Below are 16,177 nucleotides of genomic sequence, written 5' to 3' on the forward strand. Positions count from 1 at the left end.
ACACTACATGACTCAAATGGGATTAGCTCCTAGACTCTTTATCTACAGTAGCAATTGTTGGATTACTTTGTCATCTATTTCACAAATTACTCTTTAGTTTGATGTCTCTGTCGAGAAAAAAATCTGAGCTGTCTTGACTATATAATCGTTGTATAGGAATGTATGCGGTTGCAGGCCACATAATTGTTTCTTGTCCCCTTGCTTTTGTTGAACACCCAGTTGCAGTGTTGACCAGGATCTTGGCGGGGTGCGGGGTGGGGGTTGGGGGGTTGGGCAGGGGGCTCATTCACGTTCATTAACAGTCTCATTTTCCTTCCATCTTGTACTGTTTACATTTCTTGCCTGACATAGTTCCCTATGGTGGGTGTGCTCCATTACCTCTATTTGTCATCAAGCCGCAACTTGCCTAAGTCATCTGCTGTTCCTGATGCTGCCTTTGGGGTTGTGCCACCAGTGCTCTTGCGTGATGATTTCTTGGATTCCGAGCTTGGTGTGGTTTTTTGGCTCATCTTAAGTGAAAATTCCTTCAGTGCTTCTTCGTCTGGAAAGCAGAGGTTTTTCAGTTCATCTGGTACTGGATTTGTTTCCTTGCTAAATTCACAGCCCTTAAATACTCTAGTGCTTGCATATCCATGTTCTTTGGACATGGCAACTATTTCCTGCAGGATTTTGTCTATAAAACCTTGAGTGGTAATGACCCATTCGGTTGTCACAGGAAATTTTAGATCTTTTGCTTTTTCCTTGGGTACTTTGTGTCCAAGTGCAGCTCTTATCCTTTTTTCCACCTCCAAAACTGTTGTGCAGTCAGTTGGGTGAATGGGGAGGCAGAAGATCACAGCTGCAGCTTTCAGACACTGGTATTGTTTATTTATATCACTCTTTACAGTCTCCATCCGATTATCAGTTTCGGGCGTTGTGTCAACTTGAGTGTACCCAATCTTGCAAAATTTCCACACTTTCTTGCTATCCTTCAAGTCAAACGGGTAGTTTACAACAACACAATATATGAAAGGCCTCTTTGCTCGACTTATGAAGTTTCCAAATTGATCACGTTCACCTTTGTTCAGTTCATCTATCAATTTATTGCAATTTTTTCCGCTCCAAAACCAACTCTTGAAGTCCTCGAGGTTTTCTTTATTGTTCAGGATCAATTCATTCCACTTTGGTATTGCATTACTTGCCATGATGAAGGCTGCAATTACTATGCTTCAAGATGGTGCAATTATTGACAATACTCCACCAGGACTATATTTATTCCTCTGATAGCTGTGTAGGTGGTTGTGGCCTTTTATAGTGTCTGGCTTGCTTGCTGAGCAGAGGGAATGTTTGTTTTTTACGATCATAATGTACTTGACGTACAGTGCAAAATGGACTAGTTGATTCTTCAAAATAGGGGAGTACATGCACTCCAACATCAAAGCATGCCAATGTTCTTTCTCCCAACTATAATTTGATTGTACTGTAGTAACTCACACAAGTGTGTAAGCACCTTCAATCGTGGACCCCCTATTGTCCTTCTTTTGTTTGTACACTAACTTTTTAGGAAGACCTCCCATATGTTCTGTACACGATCGTCAATTGTGGACCTTTGGAAATTGTGGACCCTACTGTCCTCTATTGTTCAACGTCCCCTATTTAATGCAAATTAAAAACAAGCCCAATTCATTTCTGAATCTTTGTTGGCTCAAAGTGGCTAAATTACTCACTTTTGTACTGAACATTTCTTTTTCTTTAGGGCCTATAGAGTTTTGTGAACTAAATCATTTTTGAAGGTTTTATTCCAGGATCCCTAATAAGGAGAACAGTTCATTGATAAGTGACGAGACCCCAGTAAAATAACATAGAATAAGTAAATAAATAGAAAGCAAACGGCGCACTAGTCCTAGTTGATAGAGTAATAACAGTGTGATATAAGGCATCTGTATTAAAGTTTGTATCCCACTCAAAGGTATCTGGCCAATTGGAAATTGTTGAAAATCTGGTTTGCTAAAATGCAAAGTTGAAGCTCAGGGAAATGTATATGAGTGTCCTTAAACCTAACTCCCTAGTGTCTTTTACTAAGTACAGACTACAGGACCAAGTCCGCCAAAATCCATCACTGACCCTGCTTCACATATTAGCTTCAGGACCAAATTTGCTGAAATCTATCACAAGACGTGCGCCACTCATATAGGTGGGTTTTGATGGGCTTGGTACTCATGGCTTGCCTACCAAAACCCCCAAAATGGGGAGATGGATTTTGATGGGGAGTTCGGAAGGTTAGGGTTATAAGCTGCATTTCAGAGCTCTCTGAAGATTACTTGGGAGGGACCTGAACCCATGACCTCCTGCTTACAAGTACAGACATATCTTTACCATTCAACCATTCAGCTTGCAAATTAAATATCACATCAGTTCCGCATGATATTAAAAGGTTCAGTAGTTTAATTGACTATGAATTCAGGGTCGTATTGAGATCAATTTGGTGCGACGTAAAAGAACCAACATGTAAAGGTCAATGTGGTGAGAAAATGAAACTGGTTTCCATAGTTGATCTCTTCTCTTTTGAACTGTAATTCTGTCAGGAAGAAATTGCAGGTCATGTGGGGGACAACATAAGGTCAAAGTTCATCCTGTAAACCACAAGTGAAACTAGATCTATTTGCCTGAGGTTATGTGAAAGATATGTTTTGAAACTCACAAACTAATATGCCCTTTTTAACCTCCTCAGGGCACATAGAAAAAACCCTCGGGGTGCCTAGCACACTCGGCATTGCCTTGGGTGCTATGCGCCCCTCGGGTGTTAAAAAAGTCAAATCCCACATTTAGGCCATGGGATGAACATGAAATAGGCATTCACTTTTTAATAATTGTGACCCCCCCCTCCTGAAGCTACCAGATATTTTGCAGATATGCAGTTATGATCCTACTGAACAAGATTATCAGGTTCGCCAGAGAAAAAAAATGCACATTAATTAGTTTTAATGAGTTAAAATATCATGCTTGAAAATAGCGCCCTCTGTTGGCCACTTCGGGAGAGGTGTGTACAAATCCTATGGGAAACTGAAATGTACACAAACTAATGGCAGAGGGTTATGAGTGGAGCTCCCATTCAGACAGAACTGGCTGCTATTGTAGCTGTTTTTGCTTCCTGATTTCCTGTTTATTCTTTAATTAAAGAAATGTAATTCTTGACCTAACTTTTCATAATTTATTATCAATCATTTATTATATTGTATACTCCCCTCCCAATGAGAAAATAAAAATATTTTTGAGAATGGTAAAAAATATTTAAAATTCTGCTTTATAGCAATTTATAAAAATAAAGTAAATGACACACTAGTATAGACAAAATGCAAATATTTCATCAGTAAATACTATGTATTTTATTTCTTCTGGTATCAGGACTCAATCAAATAACTGCTGGTACTGACATGAACACACAAACTTGGTTAAGGAACATTTTAAAATTGAAAACTTTTACACGCCATGCGATTGGCAATTTTCAACAATTTGTATCCCTGAAAGATACAGCAACACTGAATATTTCTTCTTAAATTCTGTCTGCACAGTATTATTATATTGAAAGTTACAACAGATTCTTGGACACATGCGGCAGTACATTAAGCTTGAATGAGTTACAGGTATATTTGAACTGCCACAGCTGCTACCATCAACGTGAGCCAGTGTTTCAATATCCGCATTCGTTTGTTCTTTCTGCCTATAAGGTTTTTATGCGGCTTCAGTACACAAAATTATAACTGCATTTACACACCTGTTAAAAAAAATTATCTTAGGTCTGAGGTGGAATTGGAGGACTAAATAGTAAGTACAAAATGATCTATCTGTGTCCTGATAAGTAATTCTTTACGAAGGCAAGTCTTTCACATTTACGACACTGAAAATCAGTGCAATGAGAAATGCAGAATTCTCCAAAACTTCTGTAAATTACAAAAAAAATACTCCCTAAAACATGCTACGGAAAAGGGCCAAGACTGTTAAACTAAACCACACGTCCTGTCCAAACTCAATTTTTTTGCAAAGCTTCTATCTACAATGTCTGTGGGCATTCATGTGGATGAGGTTATAGCCACACTTTATACACTTCACACTTTAATTAAGGAAACTGAACCTTCTCTACATCTCTTTTTTTATACATTACAATTTGAAAGCGAATTGTTTTAACATCTCTTCAGTCTTCTACCTTGCAGAGCACGAAGAATGTTTTTATCATAATAGGATATAACAGAAATGCCACATGTGTATAAACTATAAATGCGGTTGATGGCTTAGTGGCTTACAGTTAACCAAATTGTACAAATTCAGTAAATAAACAATTTGACATGATTATACCTTAACATGTTCATTTAGGAGATGGCTTTTACACTTTCATTTCGTTGTTTTTTTCTCAGGTTGAAAAAAAAAAGAAGCAAACTTTGATCAGTGAATAAACTGAACTTAATTGAAAGATATATCTAAGGAAACAACATCCAAGAACTTTGTCAGACTCTTTCATTAAATTCCATTGACAAAATTTAAATATTATCTAAATACACTGTAGCCAGAACTTTGTTATGGATAAACCTAAAATATCTACATTTGGCCAAAAAAAAAAGTCTCCGGTTTCTGGTATGCGCGTCGCCGTAGCCATGCGCGTCGGCAAAATGAAGATTTTTTTTTCAATACAAGATGTCTCAAAACCGCCAAACTCACTGGTTTGACTGGAATCCTGCTGCTGCACAATTTTAACGTGTTTTTAGATGGGGTTATGATTGAGAATAAGCTTTATGTGGCCTCTCTGGACTACCATATATTTACACTAAGTTTAGTCGGGCACCATTTGCAGTCATCAGCCGACATTTGAAGCCAAAAAAAAAAAAAAAAACCGGGTAAAAAAAAAAAAAAAGCCGCGTCGCCGCACCACTTTTGGGGCAAGCTCCATACCAGAAACCGGAGACTTTTTTTTTTGGCCTTAGCGATAAGTGTAACTGGGTTCTTTAACGTGCATTACACAACACACGGGACCTACGGCTTCACGTCCCATCCGAAGGACGAAGCAATAATGGTAAAGCACCTTGCTCAAGAGCACAAGTACCATGTTCCCACGGTCAGGATTTGAACCCATGTACCACGGCACACGAGTCAAACACCGTAACCATTGGACCACAGCACCCCACATTGGTCTACTACAAACTAGGAGGATGGCGGCATGAAACGCGTATAATTACATACGTGTACGTGATTACATACAGGATTGAACAACACCCTATAGAAGTTGGTAAGACTTCTTCCCCTCCCCCCTCCACATTTATTCTGTTTAATTTTCCAAGCTGCTGGTCGCCGTCTACCTCTACCCTACCATCCCTCCGCACTTTGTTGACGAGAAATTTCTGCTGATGGGTAGAGCTAATTGAGTACTGAAATTACTAAGTTTATAAGTACCTTAAATGATAACCTTATTTACTTGTTCACTTGTTAACTAAAATTTTAATTGTACTTAATCATGTCGGCAGATAAAGAGAACACATTTCAAGTGGTTGAATATCTACCAAGCAGGTAGTTTCTGTTTATTAGGAGCTGGAATATTTACCCTGGATCATTAACAAGTGCATGTGGCTGATAACTTTTTGTTTTTACTTCCTTCTCTTTCTTGTTAGTCATCAGGGAAACAAACGCAACTACCAGGGTACTGAGTACGGCATTGATCTCATTATTCGTTTTGAAGAGCTAGAGTGTCAAATCGAAACATGTGGCTTGATAACCACTTAGCCAGAGATGTCTCTGATTGTAAGTAATATTGTCAGGTGATGTTAAGGCCAAGTAAAGAAAAAACCAAGTTATTAAGCCTCTGCCTTTTTGAAAACAAGGAAGGAGAAGGCCCTTTTTTTCCCCAAAATTGCCGCCCGACCCATTTTCCAAAACGACTAGTGGGGCTATTTTTCAAGATGGTCGCCATCTTTTTTTTAAATGGCCCCCACTTGGACTCAGGAAATGACATACCAGCTTTATATGGGCTAGATGCAACAGACAAAGAGGCCAAAATGATGTCACTGTTTAAAATGCACATTTTTTTTCAGTTTTTTTTTTCTTCAGTTTTTAAAAGGAGGCGGTCGGACTCCAAAAAGGAAGCGGGCGGGGACACTAAACATATTTTTTTGGGTTTTATTTGGCCTAAAAGGTGCTATCTATAGCCATAAATATCAGGCCATTCAGTCAGATTTATACACACGGTCCATAATTCAAGGAGGAAATAAAATTCAACCAAAGCAACTAACGATCCAATAAAACTATCTACCATTATTACTGACAGTGGCAAATAGAAAGATAGAGTGTCGGAGACTAGTGAGACAAAAGATTGCCCTGTGATATGTACCATGAACTTGCGTGTTTCTGGAAACACAGACTGGTGACCTGACAATGTGTTTGAGAACAGGCAGTGACCTTCACAATTCTCAGCTTTCATTGGCTATTCTCAAGGATTGTCGGTCAACTAGCCCCCTGGCCAACTCGCCCTTTACCAACTCGCCCCCTGGCCAATTCGCCCCTTGACTAACTCGCCCACCCCCCTGCCTACTCCCCCCACTGTCCAAATTGTCCCCTGACAACTCGCCCCTCAACCTACTAGCCCCCTGTCCAACTTTCCCCCTGACCAACTCGCCTCCCCCTACCTACTCGCCCCCTGTCCAACTTGCCCAACGACCAACTCGCCTCCTTGTCAACTCGCCCTGTGGCCAACTGGCCCCCTAGCCAACTTTCCCGCCCCAAGCATAGTTTTTTCTTTAAACTTTCTAAAACTCCTTCCCAGGCTTATATTTGAAATGACAATTGAAAATAAAATTCACTCATATAGAACGAAATAGGCCTATAATACATGTATTGTGTTCTTTTAGTTTTAAAACTTTTGTGAAAAATGCCGAAACAATGAAAAGCTTTAGTTTGGGTGTCTTGGAAGGAATGATGACTCTGCATGAGGCTAGAATGCCATGATTTTACACAAAACAACTCCAAATTCCTTTGATGTTCAATTCAACTATGCGAAAGAAACTTTTTTTGTCTGAAATAGGTTGTAGAAAGACTGAGTAAGGCCAAAAAAAAAACCAGTTCTGCTTCCGATTACATGTCGGTTTCAGAATAGGGTCGGTTGGTCTGTCGGTCAGGAAACATTCTATTTTGCACTTTTTTATGCTGATTTGCTCATGCTTTGGTCGCGGGTGTCCAGTATTATGAAAAATTTGCTCCACAAAAGTTATCAAAACTTGCCTCCTAAAACAACAAACAGTAAATTTTGCTTTAATTAAAATAAATGTTTTCACAACAGACGAGTGGGGAGTTTCGTGGTTGCATGGGCATCGTGAGGCGCTTAGGGCAAAAACAGAAAGAAAGAAAGAAAGAAAAATAGTTTGCGAAGTACCTTTTAACTTGATGGGGTGGGTGGGGGTGGGTGGGTTGGTGGGTGGTCAAATGTCCCCCTGCCCACCCTCGAAAAACTGATAAATTAAGAATATGCTGGAAAAGCACAGGACTTTTGAGGCAAAATGTGTGTTGTCCCTCTCCAAAAAGAAATCCTTGCGACGCCCATATCTACATGTAGTTCCACAAGTTCAGATCTACATGTAGCTTTCACACCCTGCTTTGGGGGGGGGGGGGGATGTCCCCATGAATTGTTGAAACCTAGTATGTTTTCTCCTGCATTTCAAGGCAATTTGAGAATGAACACATTGAAGAACTTTTCAATTTATTATTTTGCTGATACATGATTTATTGCTGAACAGACTAAAATTCAAGTGTTAATTATTAAAACAGCACAAATGGATTTCAGGGTTCAGATTTTCATTTGCCCATCTGCCATATGTATTTGAAGTTAGTAACAATATCATTATTGTTGCTTTTTGGGTTGTTAAAATAACTTTTTCCATACAGAGTGCTGTGAAAAAAACAACAGTACGCTGCCGTTTGTAATAGTTTTGAATTGGCATTACAATGCTCATGCTGATGATATAAGTTGAGTTAATCCTGCATGAGCTACTTAAATTGACGTCTGATTGTAAGTAATATTTTTCAGAATGTCAGGTGATGTTAAGGCCAAGTAAAAAAAAAAAGTTAAGCCTCCTGCCTTTTTGAAAACAAGGAAGGAGAAGGCCCTTTTTTTTCTCCAAAATGGCCGCCCGAGCCATTTTCCAAAACAACTAGTGGGGCTATTTTTCAAGATGGCCGCCAGCTTTTTTTAAATGGCCCCCACTTGGACTCAGGAAATGACATACCAGCTTGATATGGGCTAGATGCAACAGACAAAGAGGCCAAAATGATGTCACTGTTTAAAATGCACATTTTTTTTTCAGTTTTTTTTTTCTTCAGTTTTTAAAAGGAGGCGGTCGGCCTCCAAAAAGGAAGCGGGCGGGGACACTAAACATATTTTTTTGGGTTTTATTTGGCCTAAAAGGTGCTATCTATAGCCATAAATATCAGGCCATTCAGTCAGATACATACACACGGTCCATAATTCAAGGAGGAAATAAAATTCAACCAAAGCAGCTCACGATCCAATAAAACTATCTACCATTATTACTGACAGTGGCAAATAGAAAGATAGAGTGTCAAAGACTAGTGAGACGAAAGATTGCCCTGTGATATGTACCATGAACTTGCGTGTTTCTGGAAACACAGACTGGTGACCTGACAATGTGTTTGAGAACAGGCAGTGACCTTCACAATTCTCAGCTTTCATTGGCTATTCTCTAGGATTGTTGGTCAACTAGCCCCCTGGCCAACTCGCCCTTTACCAACTCGCCACCTGGCCAATTCGCCCCCTGACTAACTCGCCCCCCCCCCCTGCCTACTCCCCCCACTGTCCAAATTGTCCCCTGACAACTCGCCCCTCAACCTACTAGCCCCCTGTCCAACTTTCCCCCTGACCAACTCGCCTCCCCCCCCGACCTACTCGCCCCCTGTCCAACTTGCCCCATGACCAACTCGCCGAACGACCAACTCGCCTCCTTGTCAACTCGCCCAGTGGCCAACTGGCCCCCTACCCAACTTTCCCACCCCAAGCATATTTTTTTTTCTTAAACTTTCTAAAACTCCTTCCCAGGATTATATTTGAAATGACGACTGAAAGGAAAATTCACTCTTATAAAACGTAATATATGTATTGTGTTCTTTTAGTTTTAAAACTTTCGTGAAAAATGCTGAAACAATGAAAGGCTTTAGTTTGGTGTCTTGGAAGGAATGATGACACTGCATGAGGCTAGAATGCCATGATTTTATCCAAAACAACTCCAAATTCCTTTGATGTTCAATTCAACTATGCGAAAGTAACTTTTTTTGTCTGAAATAGGTTGTAGAAAGACTGAGTAAGGCCAACAAAAAAATGGTTCTGCTTCCGATTACATGTCGGTTTCAGAATAGGGTCGATTGGTCGGTCGGTCGGGAAACATTCTATTGTGCACTTTTTTTATGCTGATTTGCTCATGCTTTGGTCACGGGTGTCCAGTAGTAGTAGGAAAAATTTGCTCCACAAAAGTTATCAAAACTTTCCTCCTAAAACAACAAACAGTAAATTTTGCTTTAATTAAAATAAATGTTTTCACAACAGACGAGTGGGGAGTTTCGTGGTTGCACGAGCATCGTGAGGCGCTTAGAGCAAAAAAAAAAAAGAAAGAAAGAAAGAAAAATAGGTGCGAAGTAGCTTTTAATTTTATGGGGTGGGTGGGGGGGGGGGGGGTTGGTGGGTGGTCAAATGTCCCCCTGCCCACCCTCGAAAAACTAATAAATTGAGAATATGCTGGAAAAGCACAGAACTTTTGAGGCAAAATGTGTGTTGTCCCTCTCCAAAAAGAAATCCTTGCGAGGCCCATATCTAGTTCCACAAGGGCAGACCTACATGTAGCTTTCCCCTTCTGCTTTGGGGGGGGGGGGCATGTCCCATGAATTGTTGAAACCTAGTATGTTTTCTCCTGCATTTCAAGGCGATTTGAGAATGAACATATTGAAGAACTTTTCAATTTATTATTTTGCTGATACATGATTTATTGCGGAACAGACAACTAAAATTCAAGTGTTAATTATTAAAACAGCACAAATGGATTTCAGGGTTCAGATTTTCATTTGCCCATCTGCCATATGTATTTGAAGTTAGTAACAGTAACATTATTGTCGCTTTTTGGGTTGTTAAAATAACTTTTTCCATTCAGAGTGCTTTGAAAAAAACAACAGTACGCTGCCGTTTGTAATAGTTTGGAATTGGCATTACAATGCTCATGCTGATATAAGTTGAGTTAATCCTGCATATTAGCTACTTAAATTGACGTCTGATTGTAAGTAATAATTTTCAGAATGTCAGGTGATGTTAAGGCCAAGTAAAAAAAAGTTAAGCCTCCTGCCTTTTTGAAAACAAGGAAGGAGAAGGCCCTTTTTTTCCTCCAAAATGGCCGCCCGAGCCATTTTCCAAAACAACTAGTGGGGCTATTTTTCAAGATGGCCGCCAGCTTTTTTTAAATGGCCCCCACTTGGACTCAGGAAATGACATACCAGCTTTATATGGGCTAGATGCAACAGACAAAGAGGCCAAAATGATGTCACTGTTTAAAATGCACATTTTTTTTTCCAGTTTTTTTCTTCAGTTTTTAAAAGGAGGCGGTCGGACTCCAAAAAGGAAGCGGGCGGGGACACTAAACATATTTTTTTTGTTTCATTTGGCCTAAAAGGTGCTATCTATAGCCATAAATATCAGGCCATTCAGTCAGATTTATACACACGGTCCATTGTTCAAGGAGGAAATAAAATTCAACCAAAGCAGCTCATGATCCAATAAAACTATCTACCATTATTACTGCCAGTGGCAAATAGAAAGATAGAGTGTCAGAGACTAGTGAGACGAAAGATTGCCCTGTGATATGTACCATGAACTTGCGTGTTTCTGGAAACACAGACTGGTGACCTGACAATGTGTTTGAGAACAGGCAGTGACCTTCACAATTCTCAGCTTTCATTGGCTATTCTATAGGATTGTTGGACAACTAGCCCCCTGGCCGACTCGCCCTTTACCAACTCGCCACCTGGCCAATTCGCCCACTGACCAACTTGCCCCCCCCCCCCGGCTACTTCCCCCACTGTCCAAATTGTCCCCTGACAACTCGCCCCTCAACCTACTAGCCCCCTGTCCAACTTTCCCCCTGACCAACTCGTCTCCCCCCCCCCCCGACCTACTCGCCCCCTGTCCAACTTGCCCCATGACCAACTCGCCGAACGACCAACTCGCCTCCTTGTCAACTCGCCCTGTGGCCAACTGGCCCCCTAGCCAACTTTCCTACCCCAAGCATATTTTTTTTTCTTAAACTTTCTAAAATTCACTCTCATAGAAGAAATATGTGTATTGTGTTCTTTTAGTTTTAAAACTTTCAATTATGCGAAAGAAACTTTTTTTGTCTGAAATAGGTTGTAGAAAGACTGAGTAAGGCCAACAAAAACATGGTTCTGCTTCCGATTACATGTCGGTTTCAGAATAGGGTCGATTGGTCGGTCGGTCGGGAAACATTCTATTTTGCACTTTTTTATGCTGATTCGCTCATGCTTTGGTCGTGGGTGTCCAGTAGTATGAAAAATTTGCTCCACAAAAGTCATCAAAACTTGCCTCCTAAAACAACAAACAGTAAATTTTGCTTTAATTAAAATAAATGTTTTCACAACAGACGAGTGGGGAGTTTCGTGGTTGCACGGGCATCGTGAGGCGCTTAGGGCAAAAAAAAGAAAGAAAGAAAGAAAGAAAAATAGTTGCGAAGTAGCTTTTAATTTGATGGGGTGGGTGGGGGTGGGGGGGTTGGTGGGTGGTCAAATGTCCCCCTGCCCACCCTCAAAAAACTGATAAATTAAGAATATGCTGGAAAAGCACAGGACTTTTGAGGCAAAATGTGTGTTGCCCCTCTCCAAAAAGAAATCCTTGCGACACCCATATCTAGTTCCACAAGGGCAGATCTTCATGTAGCTTTCACACCCTGCTTTGGGGGGGGGGGGGGGGGGCATGTCCCCATGAATTGTTGAAACCTAGTATGTGTTCTCCTGCATTTCAAGGCATTTGAGAATGAACACACATTGAAGAACTTTTCAATTTATTATTTTGCTGATACATAATTTATTGCTGAACAGAAAACTAAAATTCAAGTGTTAATTATTAAAACAGCACAAATGGATTTCAGGGTTCAGATTTTCATTTTCCCATCTGCCATATGTATTTGAAGTTAGTAACAATATCATTATTGTCGCTTTTTGGGTTGGTAAAATAACTTTTTCCATACAGAGTGCTGTGAAAAAAACAACAGTACGCTACTGTTTGTAATAGTTTTGAATTGGCATTACAATGCTCATGCTGATATAAGTTGAGTTAATCCTGCATGAGCTACTTAAATTGACGTCTTATTGTGAGTAATATTTTTCAGAATGTCAGGTGATGTTAAGGCCAAGTAAAAAAAAAAGTTAAGCTTCCTGCCTTTTTGAAAACAAGGACGGAGAAGGCCCTTTTTTTAAATGGCCCCCACTTGGACTCAGGCAGTGGCGTAGCCACCGAGGGGGGGGGGGGGGGGGGGGGGGGACTGCCCCCCCATGAAACCTTGTCGGGGGGGGGGGGGGGACTGCCCCCCCCCATGAAACCTTGTCGCCCCCCCAGTTGCCCCCCACTGAGATTTTGAGTTTCTACAAAAATTATCATTGATCTCCATGACGCCATGGGCCCTATTATGTACTACAATGTATCTTTTGCGTAGAAAATATTGGTTTAAGTGGTCAGAAATTGCCTCAGATAGCACCACAGAGCATTTAGAATCCAAAATTTTTCGGGGCCCTTAAGCAGGCCCGGAACCCCACGCCTACAGCTCAGAATTCTGGTAGCTGATTCAATGACTCCAACCTCGAAAACAATGTTCACATAATTTTCTTATGCCTTTAGCTGAGAAAACCTCGAAAATTATGTTTAAATTATTATCTTTTGTGCTAAGATAATTACTGGTTAAAGTGGTAAAAAAATTGCCTCAGATCACACCAAAGAGCATCGAAAATCCAATTTTTTTTCTGGGCCCTTAAGCGGGCCCTGAACCCCACGCTAATAGCTCAGAATACCGATAGCTGATTCAATGTCTCCAACCTCGAAAACGATGTTCAAATAATTATCTTTTGCCAAGAAAATATTAGTTAAAGCATGGAGAAAAGTCGTAAGAAATTGCTTCTAATCACACCACAGAACATCTAGAATCCAATTTTTTCGGGGCCCTTAAGCGGGCCCCGAACCCAACGCCGTAAGGGCTTCGCGCTTGCATCAGTTATGATCAAGGTATGTCCCCCCCCCCCACTTTTGAGAAGCGATTGACGCCCCTGCTTGACGCCCCCCCATGAAATGTTCCAACCCAGCGCCCCCCACTGAAAAATTCCTGGCTACGCCACTGGACTCAGGAAATGAAGTACCAGCTTTATATAGGCTAGATGCAACAGACAAAGAGGCCAAAATAATGTCAATGTTTAAAATGCATATTTTTTTTCAGGTTTTTTTTCTCAATTTTTAAAAGGAGGCGGTCGGCCTCCAAAAAGGAAGCGGGTGGGGACACTAAACATATTTTTTTTGGTTTTATTTGGCCTAAGAGGTGCTATCTATAGCCATAAATATCACGCCATTCAGTCAGATACATACACACGGTCCATAATTCAAGGAGGAAATAAAATTCAACCAAGGCAGCTCACGATCCAATAAAACTATCTAGGCTAGACCCATTACTGCCAGTGGCAAATAGAAAGATAGAGTGTCAGAGACTAGTGAGACGAAAGATTGCCCTGTGATATGTACCATGAACTTGCGTGTTTCTGGAAACACAGACTGGTGACCTGACAATGTGTTTGAGAACAGGCAGTGACCTTCACAATTCTCAGCTTTCATTGGCTATTCTCTAGGATTGTCGGTCAACTAGCCCCCTGGCCGACTCGCCCTTTACCAACTCGCCCCCTGGCCAATTTGTCCCCTGACTAACTCGCCCCCTGACTAACTCGCCCCCCCCCCCCCCGCCTACTCCCCCCACTGCCCAAATTGTCCCCTGACAACTCGCCCCTCAACCTACTAGCCCCCTTTCCAACTCGCCATCCCCCTACCTACTCGCCCCCTGTCCAACTTGCCCAACGACCAACTCGCCTCCTTGTCAACTCGCCCTGTGGCCAGCTGGCCCCCTAGCCAACTTTCCCGCCCCAAGCATATTTTTTGTCCTAAACTTTCTAAAACTCCTTCCCAGGCTTATATTTGAAATGACGACTGACAGGAAAATTCACTCTTATAGAATGAAATATATGTATTGTGTTCTTTTAGTTTTAAAACTTTCGTGAAAAATGCTGAAACAATGAAAGGCTTTAGTTTGGTGTCTTGGAAGGAATGATGACACTGCATGAGGCTAGAATGCCATGATTTTACCCAAAACAACTCCAAATTCCTTTGAAGTTCAATTCAACTATGCGAAAGTAACTTTTTTTGTCTGAAATAGGTTGTAGAAAGACTGAGTAAGGCCAACAAAAATGGTTCTGCTTCCGATTACATGTCGGTTTCAGAATGGGGTCAGTTGGTCAGTCGGTCGGGGAACATTCCATTTTGCACTTTTTTATGCTGATTTGCTCATGCTTTGGTCCCGGGTGTATTTCATATCCAGTAGTACAAAAAATTTGCTCCACAAAAGTCATCAAAAACTTGCCTCCTAAAACAACAAACAGTAAATTTTGCTTTAATTAAAATGAATGTTTTTACAACAGACGAGTGGGGAGTTTGATGGTTGCATGGGCGTCGCAAGGGCTCAGGGGGGGGGGGAAGAAAGAAAGAAAAATAGGTGCAAAGTCATATTGCTTTTAATTTGATGGGGTGGGGGGGTGTCGGTGGGTGGGCAAATGTCCCCCTGCCCACCCTCGAAACACTGATAAATTGAGAACATGCTGGAAAAGTACAGGACTTTTGGGGCAAACAGGACTGCTGGGGGGGGGGGGGGGAGAGGAGGGATGTCTCATGACATGTTGAAACCTAGGATGTTGTCTCCTACATTTTAAGGCAGTTTGAGAATGAACACATTTAAGAACTTTAGCATTCAATTGATTATTTTGCTGATACATGATTTATTGCTGAACAGACAACTAAAATTCAAGTGTTAATTAACATTAAAACGGCACAAATTGGGCATTCTTGATTAAAAATAAAAGCTATTGTATCTCTGGAATGGTCTAATGAAGATTCTGGCTTATAGATGCATGTTTGACTTGGAAAAGCCACATTTAAGACCAATGATCATTCTTTTTTTTTCTCAAAATTATGCAGCACATGAGAAATAATTGTGTCTGGAGAAGAGAGAAACTTTGTTAAAATTTGGCCTCTTTCAATAGTATCTTGCTGCAGTATGGATACCAAATGTCATATGGTAAACAGTTGTACAAATGTAAACTTAAAGTAGTGAGGGTTTGTGATGGTAACAGCATGTGGAAAAATCTCTTTTGAGAAGATGTGTGGTTCTGAAAAGAACCGTTTGGTTGTGAAACTCGACGTTCTGATCAGTATGCTCTGATCGTCTCCAGGAGAAAGCCAAGACAGGGTGGATGAGGCTGTATTTTTAGGGCTGGATGATTACTGAGGCGTGGAGTTGTGGACACTGAAGGCTGATCGCTGAGGCGTATAGTTGAGGATGCTGAAGGCTGATTGCTGAGGTGTGGAGTTGTGGACGCTGAAGGCTGATCGCTGAGGCGTGGAGTTGTGGATGCTGAAGGCTGATCGCTGAGGCGTGGAGTTGTGGATGCTGAAGGCTGATCGCTGAGGCGTGGAGTTGTGGATGCTGTTGGTGGGGGAGTGGTGTGTGCTCACTATGAAGCCGGTTCTTTTCAGAACCACACATCTTCTCAAAAGAGATTCTTCCACATGGTGTTACCTCAAACCCTCAATAGTCTACACTACCACCATGCAAAGTTTCAAATTTTTAAGGTAAACTATTTTCTCTTTCTCACAAACAAATTTGTTTTCCAGGTGAAAATTTAGACTTATGCCAACAAGCCATCACAACAAAAATGCATTTAAAACAATTAGAATCATTAATGATGTTTCAACAATATTTTGCATAATATACAAGCCATTCTGCTAATCTACAATCATTTAAACCATCCTACTTTTTTAGCAGCGAAGATCTTTAAAAAAGAACTAAAAATA

Source organism: Patiria miniata, unplaced genomic scaffold (assembly GCF_015706575.1).
Source record: "Patiria miniata isolate m_02_andy unplaced genomic scaffold, ASM1570657v1 HiC_scaffold_14, whole genome shotgun sequence".
In the NCBI taxonomy this organism is placed as follows: domain Eukaryota; kingdom Metazoa; phylum Echinodermata; class Asteroidea; order Valvatida; family Asterinidae; genus Patiria; species Patiria miniata.